The 12,867-nt window shown below is 41.4% G+C and overlaps 1 protein-coding gene across 4 annotated transcripts in view; it reads left to right on the forward strand.

Moving 5' to 3' along the window:
• Window positions 1–12,867, forward strand: part of ARHGAP8 (Rho GTPase activating protein 8) — a 111,046-nt gene that overhangs the window by 47,498 nt on the left and 50,681 nt on the right. The gene's annotated exons all lie outside the window — the stretch shown is intronic.

The raw sequence follows: 12,867 nt of genomic DNA on the forward strand, positions 1-12,867 counted from the left end.
CACTGAATAGGACTAAACTACGTACATAATAGTTTTTTGCCTTTTGTTTCATAATAAATTTTAGTTATATAACCCTTTTGCTGATTTTTAAAGTGTTACATAAACAGGACAGGTGAAATATTATCATGTAAAGCAACCATAAACAGATGAAAAGACCTAGGTTTACAATTTATGATTAAAACTCTACTATCTACACAATATACATAGACATAAAATGTAAAAACTTAAATAACTTAGAAACAGTAGCCAATCAGTTGTTTTAATTGTCATATTTGAATTCAGCACATCAAAATACATAATAAATAGCACATTTTATCTCTGAAGCAGATGACTTCTCAAAAATTGTAGACCAGTATTATAGAACATACCATCAGTTTGGGGTGTCTGCCCTGCTTTTTGACAGTCAGCCATGAGGTTCGCACACTTGGTCGTGAGCCACTCCAGTAAGTCTGACACTGTTTTTCCACCAGTAGTTCATTAATTGTTTCAGAGAAGGTGTAAAATCTCACACTTGAACAATATAGGCCACAAGGTATACATGTTCCATTGAACCAGCCTTGTATTTCTTTGCTCTCTTTAATCTGCATTTTCTTGGAAGCTACTTGGAAACAGCAGAATATTGACTTTGTATCTCTAAAACTGGTTACCTCAATACAACACCAGAGCATCTCTGTAATACAGAGGTCCAAATTCATTCCAGGTATAACTTGACTGACTTCAGAATTAAATCTGGGATGGGTTTGGCTCACTCTCTGCAATTTCAAGTTCAAGAATGGAACCAGATGAAACTAAACAAACAATTAATTACATCAGAAAGTTAGTGGTGCCTTCTGCTTTTGTCTGACTGAAAGAACAAGATGTTTGCCAAGAGTTTAAGAAAACTATATGGAAAATATATTAAATGTGATTGGTGACGAGAACAAACAAAGGCCCAGATCCAGGAAACCACCTATACATGCACTTTAATCTGTCCTTATATAGGAAATCACTTTAGCACATGCTTAGGTGCTTTCCTGAATTGAGCTAAAGCCATGATTCTTGGTGTAGTCTTTTCACAAAGAACTGGTTTCCAAATAAATTAAGAACATGACTGGAATTCAGAATAGTGAACACAGTCAGAGAAAGGACTTGTGAAATGAAAGCAGTACCATTTTTTATAGCTGTGAAATTACTATGGAATCTTCAAATCCATGTCAGCCTCAGTGCTCACTGAGGGGATCAAATTTGTGTCCTAAATAATAAACAGTTTGCTCCTGTTGTCTAAATTAATTATACTTTAAAAAAAAAAAGGTTTAGAACATCCATGGTAATTTTGGTGCATGTTAAAAAGCATTACGGTTTCCTAAGGAGTGAACAATTTAAGTGCAAACAACATCCTTACAATTGTTGGCCAGGCATCTCTGTAATTTTCTTTTACATTCTTTCTTCATCTAAAGATTCCACAGGGCTCACATGAGACTTCTGTGGAGCAAAGACCTTGTGCTGGCTCTCCTGAAAGGGGAGAATTTCATTTCTAGTGCTCTTGGCTGGGATTGTCAAAGTTGCCTAAGGGATTCAGACTCACTTCCAACTCCATTCAAATAAATGGAAATTGAGCGTTTGAATCTTCTAAGAAGCTTTGACGATCTCAGCTCATAGTGCTGTAGCTGGGGGGGGGGATGTCATATTTTGGTTTTTGATTCACATGTTACGTGTTTTGCAATTTGCTAAGCTTGGTGGACAAAAGTTAAAGTTTAGGCTGCTCTAGGTTATCCTGGGAACCTTTTTGACCTCAACTACCCAAGTTTCAGATAAGCAGAAAGGACAACCATCCATACCATCCCTGACACAAATGAGGCTTAGTCCCATTACATAAAAATATAAGCATGTCCATACTGGGTCAGACCAGTGGTCCGTCTAACCCAGCATCCTGTGTTCTGACAGTGATCGGTGCCAGATGCTTCAGAGGGGATGAACAGAAAAGGGCAAGTATCGAATGACCCATCCCCGGTCATCCAGTCCCAGCAGTCGGCAGAGGTTTAGGAATACCCAGAGCATGGGGTTGCATCCCTGACCCTCTTGGCTAATAGCTATTGATGGACCTATTTTTCATAAACATATCTAATTCTTTTTTTAACCCAGTTATAGTTGTGGCCTTCACACATCCCCTGGCTATGAGTTCCATAGGCTGTGTGTGGTGTGACGAAGTATTTCCTTATGGTTGTTTTAAATCTGCCGCCTATTAATTTCATTGGGTTACTCCTGGTTCTTGTGTTATGTGAAGGAATAACACTTCCTTATTCTCTTTCTCCATACCATTCTTGATTTTATAGATTTCTATCATATATTCCTCCCATAGGTTTCTCTTTTCCAAGCAGGACAGTCCCCTTTTAATCTCTCCTAATTCAGAAGCTGTTCCATACCATTAATCATTTTTGTTGCCCTTCTCTGTACCTTTTTTGAGGTGGGGCAACCAAAACTGCACACAGTATTCAAGGTGTGGCATACCATAGATTTATATATTGGCATTATGATATTGTCTATTTAATCTATCCCTTTCCTAATGATTCCTAACATTCTGTTACCTTTTTAGACTGCACATTGAGCAGATGTTCTCGGAGAACTATCCACAATGACTCCAAAATCTCTTTCCTGAGTGGTAATAGCTAATTTAGACCCCATCATCTTGTGTGAACAGTTGGAATTATGTTTTCCAATGTTCATTACTTTGCATTTTTCAACATTGAACTTCATCTTCCATTTTGTTGCCCAGTCACCCAGTTTTGTGAGATCTTTTTGTAACTTTTCGCAGACTGCTTTGGACTTACAAAATTACTCAAGATAATTATCATCTGCAAACTTTGCTACTTCATTGTTTGTCCTTTTTCCCAGATCATTTATGAATATTTTGAACAGTACTGGTCCCACTACAGATCCTCGGGGCACCCTGCTATTTACTTCTCTCCATTGTGAAAACTGACCATTATTCCTATCCTTTGTTTCTTATCTTTTAACCAGTTACTGATCTGTGAGATGACCTCCCCACTTATGCCAGGACTGCTTACTTTGCTTAAGAGCCTTTGGTGTGGGACCTTGTCAAATGCTATCTGAAAGTTCAGGTACACTATATCAACTGAACTCCCCTTGTTCACATGCTTGTTGACATGTTCAGATAATTCTAATAGATTGGTGAGGTATGATTTCCCTTTCCAAAAGCTGTGTTCACTCTTTCCCAAATTTATGTTTATCTATGTGTCTGATAATTCTGTTCTTTACTATAGTTTCAACCAATTAGCCTGGTACTGAAGTTAGGTTTACCAGCCTGTAACTGCCACGCCAGGATAGCCTCTGGAGTGTTTTTTTAAAAATTGGCATCACCTTGCCTATCCTCCAGTCATTTGGTAGAGAGGGTGATTTAAGTGATAGGTTACATACCACAGTAGGTAGTTCTGTAACTTCATATTTGAGTTCCGTCAGAACTCTTGGGTGAATACCATTTGGGCCTAGTATCTTATTTCTGTTTACCAATTTGTTCCAAACCCTCTTCTATTGACACCTCATCTGGGACAGTTCCTCAGATTTGTCACCTAAAAAGAATGGCACAGATGTGGGAATCTCCCTCCCATCCTCTGCAGTGAAAACTGATACAAAGCTTAGCTTCTCGGCAACAACCTTGTGTTCCTTGAGTGCTCCTGTAGCATCTTGATCATCCAATGGCCCCACTGATTTTGGCACCTGTACTGCTTTAGATGTACTTAAAAAAATTGCTGTTAGTTTTAGTGTCTTGCTAGTTGCTCTTTAAAAAAATGTTTGGCCTGCCTAATTACACTTTAACATTTGACCTGCCAGAGTTTATGCTCCCTTTCTGTTTTCCTCAGTAGGATTTGACTTACAGTTTGTAAAGGATGCCTTTTTGATTTTAACTGATTTTTACTGTCTAGCCATGGTGGCATTTTTTGGTCTTCTTACTGTTTGTTTTTCTTGTTGTTGTTCTAGGTGGGAATACATTAGTCTGAGCCTCTATTATGGTATTTTTAAATACTTTTGGAAACTTGCAGGAACTCTTGTTACTGTACCTTTTAATTTCCATTTAACTAGCTTCCTCATTTTTGTGTAGTTCCCCTATTTGAAGTTAAATGCTACTGTGGTGGATTTCTTTGGTATTTCCCCCGCCCCCCACCCCAACAAGGATGTTAAATTTAAGTACATTATGGGCACTATTACTGAGTGGTTCAGATCTGTTCACCTATTGGACTAGATCCTGTGCTCCACTTAGGACTAAATCAAGAATTGCCTTTCCCCTTATGGGTTCCAGGACTAGCTTCTCCAAGAAACTGTCATTAATAACATCCAAAAAAATTATCTCTACATCCCATCCTGAGGTAACTTGTACCCAGTCAATATGGGGATAATTGACATTCCCCATTATTTTTAGGTTTCCTGATTCTGTAGCCTCCCTAAGCCTTTCACAATCACTGTCACCATCCTGGCCACGTGGTCAGTAGTATATTCCTATTGCTGTACTTTTATTATTCAAGAATGGAATTTCTATAGATAGAAATTCTATGGTACAGTTGGGTACCATTCTGGAACCATTTGGTACAAACTGGTACCATTATCACTAGGCTTAAATTATTAGGAAATAATAAAAATATGGGAAACTTCTATTGCTGCTATGGCTACCTTCCTAGATTTTGGCCCCATTTCTGCTCCCATTGAAGTCAGTCGGACAACTCACATTGATTCTAGCAGAAGCAGGCCCTGTAGCTGTAACTGACATTTTAGGAAAAAATAATATGATTGTAGTATTTTATATTGCTTAATATAAAAAATCTTCAAAATAGTGCTTGGCTTTACAAGAATCCCAAGAGTTTATTTGCAAATTGGGATGAGCTACATCCATTATAAAATACCTTTGATCTGCAACATACAGTTAGCAATTGCAATGCCATCCATGATCTTAATTAAAAAGTAAAACAATTTTCCTACCTGTCCTTCCCTGCATCTGCTGGTTGGTGATTTTTTTTTTTAATTAAAACTTGTATTGGTGATAAAGTGCTGTGCAATGTACATCTATTGCAGTGCTCAGCATAGACTTGAAATATGGACAGAAAATCCCAAAGGGTTTCCTGTGATCTTATATTTTAATTTGCACAAATCTTAATCTGAACTGTACAGATTATACACTCCTTCTCAATGCGGAAGCATCTTCTGTCAGCAAATAATGCACAGGAACAGTTTGGTTTCATAGTATTAAGAGAACTGGCTCAACACAATCTGCTCCAGCTGATAGTTCTGATGCTGTCACAGCCAATAATCTGCTGAGGTCTCTTCCTTTACACTCTTTGCTTTAGGTGCATCTGCATGATCTTGGGTGATTGATCCAAGGGCAGCACTTAATATCCTCACATGTCACAAGAGGGGAAATCCATTTCAGGCCCTGAAATGGCTGAGAGCGCAATTTAGCTTAATGACTTCAGAGATTTATGCCTGAGTGGTGAGAACTATGGGCCAGATTGACAAAGGTACTTAGGCACCTAAAGATGCACATATCCCCAAGTGAGATTTTCAAAAGTGTGTAAGCAGATTAGGTGTTTAGTTTCAATGGGCATTTAGTGCCTAACCCACTTAGACATTTTGAAAATCCCATTTGGCATGTATCTGCATCTTTAAGCATGTAAATACCTTTGAAAATCTGCTCCTTATTCTGCAAATGACTCCATGTGGTCAGATCCCTGTCTCTGCACGGAGCACCATTGACATTAATGAAATTCTGCAGGGGAGTAGGGCTCTGCCCATGTAAAGTTAATTGCAGTGTTTGGGCTCCTTAAGGACTTCAATATTGGACCCAAAAATAATAATAATCTTTGCACTTACATAGTACCTTGTCATTTGAAAATCTCCAAGTAATTTATATAGTGATTTTCCTTTCAAACTTTTATAGGCAGGTAAACATACTGAAAATGAACATAGAAACAAAACAAGTATTTAAGAAAGGCTAAAAACTCAAGTTCTTTCTACATCTGGCTATCATCTGGCAGTTTCATGCTAACAAGCAGGAAGCAAGAGAAATCAAGACAGTGAGAAACTCATATGGTGTTCAAACCAATGGGAAAAAGCATTAGAAATTAAACTAAACATAAATTGCTGTTTGTGTGCATGTAGCTATATCTATATATATTCTCAGTGTGATGAGCTTAATTTAGACCTGTATCCTGTTAAAATTATGGCTCCAGATCTGAACTGCACTGTACTTTGAGAAGGTCAGGATTCAAACTTTGTGGCACAGGCCCACCTGCATGTCTCATATTTCTTTAGTGAATACAAATGGTCTCCAGAACTAGAAAACGTGGGCCTCCTCTTTGAGAAATGGTACTCCTTTGCTTTCTGTCCCTCTTCCTCTTCTTGAGATGAGTGTTCTCATTACAGACATCTTCCCCAGTGGTAGGTGGAATCTAGTGCTGAGGCCACACTGCTGGCATCGCAGTGGGGTTCTGTCCCAGTTCTTCTGATTTCTTTTCGGGGTATTTAGAAGCTGTAACTCTGAAATGTGAGGAAAGATGGGCAGAAGAAGTGGTTTTACTTGAATATACTCATCTGGAGAAGGGGAATGGCAACAGATGCAAGAAGCACCATTTTTCAAGGGAGGTTGAGCAGGTTATCCATTTTCATCTGAAATTCCTGGACACCATCAGTCCATGAAATAAAGAAAAATAAGTTAAAACAAAATCACTCTGACCTGAAAATACTTCAAAATATATTGATACATCAATGGGTATTGTTCAGATTACACTTCTTTTTACATTGATTTCCATACAGAATGAGCATTCTTCTCTTCTAATTTACTTTTTGTCAATTTAGCAGGAAAATGCAGCCTCCACAGCATAACTTTCACGTTATTTAGGTATTTTAATTTCTATAAATGTTAAAATAAAGGCCTATCTGTATGCTGTAGGTGCTCTTGACACAATATAAAAATACATCCTAAATACAGAAATTTAAGAACTTATCACAAACCCTACTCCTTCTTGAACTCTTCTCCACCCTTACAATTACAATTCCCTGCCGCTCCAAACCCCAGTTTTAAAATATGCAGGGGGAAAACATGAGGTCATCCGAGTCAGGCTGTTTCAGACTGAATGGGGTAAATTCCACGCTGCAAGGTTCTCACATAGAACATCTGGCCAGCAGTCTCCTCTCAGTCATAGCAGTGGAGCTCCAGTTTTGTTTTGGTCAGCCATTAAGTTTTGAACAATGGTTGTTTTCTTAAAAATTTTATTAACAAATTAGACTTGTATGGAAAAAAAAACAGGAGTTTTGCTGTGTCTCAACATTCCTGTGAAGTTGGTATTATTATTATTATACCTGTGACGGTGCGGGACTCATCCCTGCGGCGCCTCCTGCTGGTCATCTCAGGGAATTAGCTCTTTCCAGCACAGAGCACCCTCTGCAGACCAGTGTCCCGTTGCTGCTGGGCCCCGTGTCCCTCCCAGGACCCAATGCCCCTGGAAATACCCCCACAGTCTCAGGGTCTCCCCACCCAGGGGAACCCCCAACCCTCTTTCCCCACCTTGCCTCAGCCTATGCGCTACTGCCAGTCACCATCTAGCCCCCTTTCACAGGGGCCGACTGCAGTCTGTATAAGCCAGTCATCATAGGCAAGGGAGGTTTTGATCTGCTGCTTTTCTCTGCAACCCAGTACCTCCAGGGGCCTTGTATAAGGTCCTGCAGCCTGGGGAGTTGCTGGCCCGGAGCTCCCCAGCTCCTCTGGCCTTTCCCCAGCCCTGCTCCACTCCTGTACCCTTTAGCACTCAGGCAGCTAGGTCCATCTCCCTCCTCAGCTAGCGGGAGACTCTTGCTCCTGGCCCACTGCTGTCTTATAAGGGCCAATTGGTCCCTTATTAAGGCAGCTACAGCCCAGCTTTCCCAATCAGCCCAGCTTTCAGAGCTGCAGCCCTCTCCAGGACTGCTTTTACCACTGCAGCCCTCCTCAGGGCTCCTTGTACCCTTCCAGGGCCGGAGCGGGGTGATCACCCCACTACAATACCCTTAATGCAAATGGAGAAATTGACGCACAGAGTGGGTAATATACTCAAGATCACACAGTTAAATCAGGGCAGAGCTGGGAATAGAATCCAAGAGTCATGAGTCTTAGGCCTGGTCTACACTGGGGGGTGGGGGGTTGTCGATTGTAAGATACGCAACTTCAGCTACGGGAATAGTGTAGCTGAAGTCGACGTATCTTATTTCGACTTACCTCCTGTCCTCACGGCGCGGGATCAACGGCTGCGGCCCCCTGTCGACTCCGCTTCCGCCGCTTGCCCTGGTGGAGTTCCGGAGTCGATGGGAGCGTGTTCGGGGATTGACATAGATGAGACACGATAGATCGATCGGGTAGTCTGGACGTACCCTCAGTCATTTTTTCTGATTGTAAGGTAACTGTGCCTTCTACCAATGAGCAGTGGGGTGGTGGACCAGGGCTCATGGTTTGGGGCTCACGAGAGGATTCTCTGCTTTGCTACAGGCCCACTAGGTAACTTTGGGCAAGTCACTTCACCTCAGTTTTCCCATCAGTAAAATTGGGATAATAGTATCTATTTCCTTTGTAAAACTATGGATTATAAACTCTGTATAAGAGGTAGGTGGTGGGTATTCTAGCCTTTAGTGAAGGTGATCAAATACAGGCAGGAGTTCAAAAGTAACAATAAGAGACCTTATTACCTTAACTGGAAACCAGGTATAGAGTTCTGTTGTTCATGGAGGCGATCTTATCTGACAAAGAAACTGTTCTATGTTTCCAACGCTAGCTAATACTGGATGCCCAAAGGAAGGTGTAGAAACCCCTCATAGTGCACCTACTTCTGCTAATAGAATATCATGCCTGTATTATATGAATGCTATATAGTAACATATCTGTCAAACATGAACAAATAGGTCAAATAGTGTCTTCCCTAAATCCTGACAAGTCTTTTGGTAATGTTTTTAATTTCATGTTTGTTTATCATTAATTTGAATGCTTATTTGTCAGATTTGAATGCTTTTGTAAGTGCTCTGAGAATTTCAGATGAAAGGCACTTAACAAGTCCCCCCAGGAAATAAAATAGTGATCTGTTTTATAAACAGATTACTGATTACCTCAGTGCATGCACCAATTGTTCATTCCGTTCTTCTTTCTAAAGTAGTATGTGAATATTCTATTTAGTATTTTAAACAGGATTTTTTTATTTACCTGAAAAGTCCATTAAATATTAATTTTCCCTCCCCCAACATAATAGGATGGGTTTGAAACAAGGTACTCTTCTGCAGCAGATCTCTGAGGTACAGTAGAATATATACAGGGAAATCCAAAGAGATGTAGATTATGAAAATGTCCATGTATTGGACAAAAGAAATACACGGTGTGGTTTTTTTTTTTAAACAATACAAAACCATTCAGTACAAAAGGAATTGCTTGTTTTATGTTGATTGAAAGTGTGTTAGTACCTAATCGATTGATGACATTATTCATCCATGTAAAATTTGTATGGCTGTGTTGCTAAGATCATTAGCTTAGTGCTTCCTGGGCTAGCATCAGTTGCACAAGTTAGAACATCCTGAGAATAGTCTCAAGCTATATGCTCCTAGCTTTTCAGAAGACTTAAGTATTTATTCACTAATTCATTTTGTTTACCAGTTTCACCCATTTCCTTCCCTTCACTCTTTCTTCTTTTTCTTCGGCTTCCTCATTACCAACCATTTATCAGATGATTGTTTGCAAGACACTGGTAATGAAGAATACCATTTATTTATTCTGCTTCCAGGACAACAAAGCCAAACTTTCTTGAGACTTCAGTGGGAATAGGACCAGGACCTAAGTTTAGTTTTCTTTGAAGCTTGAGTTTAGGCAGGGTCATATGTGAATTAGGCCCATTAAAATAATGCAGAGCATCCCAGTCAATTTAAGAGAAATGTCTTCCCATTGTAGCTATATAGCCCCCATTTCCATAGTATCTGAGTACCTCAGTCTTTTTAATATATTTATTCTCCCAACCCCCTTGTGAGATAGGGCAGTGCTATTACCTCCATTTTACAGATGCGGAACTGAGGCACAGAGAAACTAAGGGCCACATTTTTAAAGGCATATTGGGTACCTAAAGATGCAGGTAGCACCTAGTCACCTAACTCCCTTTTGCAAGTCCCACTAGGTGCCTATCTGCATCTTAAGAATCTGATTCTAATGGTAAATCTGGACTCTGACTCAGGTCTCGCACCTATCATCTACACACACATCAGTCAGGCCGGAAAGATCTCAGGATTTGAGCCTACAGACTCAGCCAGAGGTCTGGGTCCAAGCCCTAGCTCCACTGTGATGCGGGTCCAAGTCCAAGGATTTTGCACTGTAGATGCGGCTCAATTTGGGTTGCCAGATTTGGGTCTGGAGAGTCTGCCAGCACTCTCCTGCAAACCCCCGGCCTGTGTTTCTCAGCCGTTCCATCCCAAAAATTCACATCCAGTTCCTGTTTGGGGACAGACTTGCGGAGCAGTCCGCAGCAGAACCAGTAGCAGAAGAAGCGCCTGAATGTCACCCTAACTATACCACCATAAGCCCTATGCCTCTTCTTGAGGTGGTTTTATTATGTCAGCATAGCAGGGGAGTTACATTGGTGGGAAGAGCATTTCAGTGTAGGCAATTTTTCATCCATTGTGGCTGGTGATCTACCTCTGTGGTCGACCAGGGCCTGCATGATGATGGAGTAGTGTCTTTTGTAGTTTACATACTCGTTTTCCTTACAGAGGGAAAACTACAGGCACATGAGTCCCATTGATAGCCCCAGCGCAGTTTGGAAAGCACATTCTCTCAAACTCAGCAGTTATTTCAGGCACACTGTTAATGCCCACCACCTTTGGGCACATCCCAGTGCTGATCACCTCACGAACCTTCACTGCAGCAACCCCCACAGTTGACTTGTCAACTCCAAACAGGTTAGCAACAGACCTGTAGCAGTCTGGGGTAGCCTGCTTCCAGATGGATATGGTGACCTGCTTCTGGACCCCCACGTGGACCCTTGTGTGTGCTGTGGCACTGGAGAGGGTTAGGCATGCTGTTCACAACCCCCCCAGGAAAACCTGCTTTTTCATGTGAAAGTTCTGGAGCCACTGCTGTTCATGCCAAGTCCACATGATGATCCAATCTTGTGGTCTGCACTTGTGGCCCTGCTGCAGAAGCGCTGGTTTGGGGGGAATCTGCAGTTGTGGCAACAGGTCTGAGCAGCATCAGCTGGGTCACAGCTGGCATGTTAGTATCCCCTTCCAAGAGGTGTGTGTGACGTTGCACTCCATATGTTTTATGGAAATATGCTAATGAGTGTGAATATAATGTAACTGGAATATGCTTCATGCAAAAGGTCTCTTGTAAGGTATTACAAAGCTTACATGCAAACACACTCAGTAGATTATATGTATCATTCTTGTGTCTGAAGCTAGAAATATGAAGTATTACTCTAAAGTCCTATTGTAACTATGCAAAGTGTGGGCCATTAATAATGGCTTGAAATCTCGATGGCTCCCATTAACCAGGACAATTGGTTGTAAATGGCTCTGTTTACTCGAGTATGTGCAGGTCAACCCTGAAAGAATGGAGAATGATGTCTTACAGTGATGTGATCATGTCACCTGGTACTGGAATCCATCTTAAACCTGGTCCTTTTACATTTAGAAGGAAGGGTGGGAACCCAGTGAGAGACAAAGGATTCCCGCCTTGTGCCAAAGCTATAAAAGGGGGTGGAACAGAACAAAGGGGGCAGCAGTTATGAGAAATCCCCTAGTTACCACCTGAGCTGGAACTAACAAGAACTATACCGGGGAAAGGACTGGGCCCAGACTAAGGAGGAGTCTAGTCTGTGAAAGAAGCTTATTGGAACATCTCTGAGGGTGAGATTTACCTGTATTCAGTTTCTTAATATAGTAGGCTTAGACTTGGGTGTTTTTGTTTTATTCTGGTTGGTAATTTACTTTGTTCTGTCTGTTATTACTTGGAACCACTTAAATCCTACTTTTTATTCTTAATAAAATCGCTTTTGTTTATTATTGAACCCAAAGTAAGTGAATAATACCTGGGGGAGCAAACAGCTGTGCATATCTCTCTATCAGTGTTATAGAGGGTGGACAATTTATGAGTTTACCCTCTATAAGCTTTATACAGAGTAAAATGGATTTATTTGGGGTTTGGATCCCATTGGGAGCTGGGTGTCTGGATGCTGGAGACAGGAGTACCTGCTGAGTGGTTTTCAGTTAAAGCCTGCAGCTTTGGGGACGTGGTTCAGACCCTGGGTCTGTGTTGCAGCAGGCTTGTATGTCTGGCTCAACAAGACAGGGTTCTGGAGTCCCAAGCTCACAGGGAAAATGGGCTCAGAGGTAGTTTTAGCATGTCAGGTGACAGTCCCAAGGGGGTCTCTGTGACCAAACCCATCACAGTATGTTTGGCAGGTCAAAAACAATTGACAAAATATCCACCAGCATATCACAGATGCTCTGCCTGAGTCCCAAAATAGGACTCACAGTGTGACCTGGAGACATTCCTCCACTGGATCAGGATGATGGGAGTGTGTGGACACAAAATGGCTTGGCTGGATGTTTCGGTGAGCTCAAACCATTTCTGGTCAAGTCACGAGGGATGCATAGACAAGTGCTCCCACAATCCACTACAAACCAAGCCCTAGAGCAGGTGCAGCTGGCAAGGAACCCTGGGATACACTTCCAGAAGCAGAAGGTCTGAGTCGAGTCTGCGCAGTGGAGTTTGGACACATCAGTACAGTTGGGAGGCGTAGGTTTATCCTGCAGTGTGGATACTCAAGCATGAACTTGGAAACACCAATCTACAGGTGTGGGTTCCACAGAATCAGGTTTACT

The sequence above is a fragment of the Mauremys mutica genome, chromosome 1 (genome assembly GCF_020497125.1).
Source record: "Mauremys mutica isolate MM-2020 ecotype Southern chromosome 1, ASM2049712v1, whole genome shotgun sequence".
NCBI lineage: Eukaryota > Metazoa > Chordata > Testudines > Geoemydidae > Mauremys > Mauremys mutica.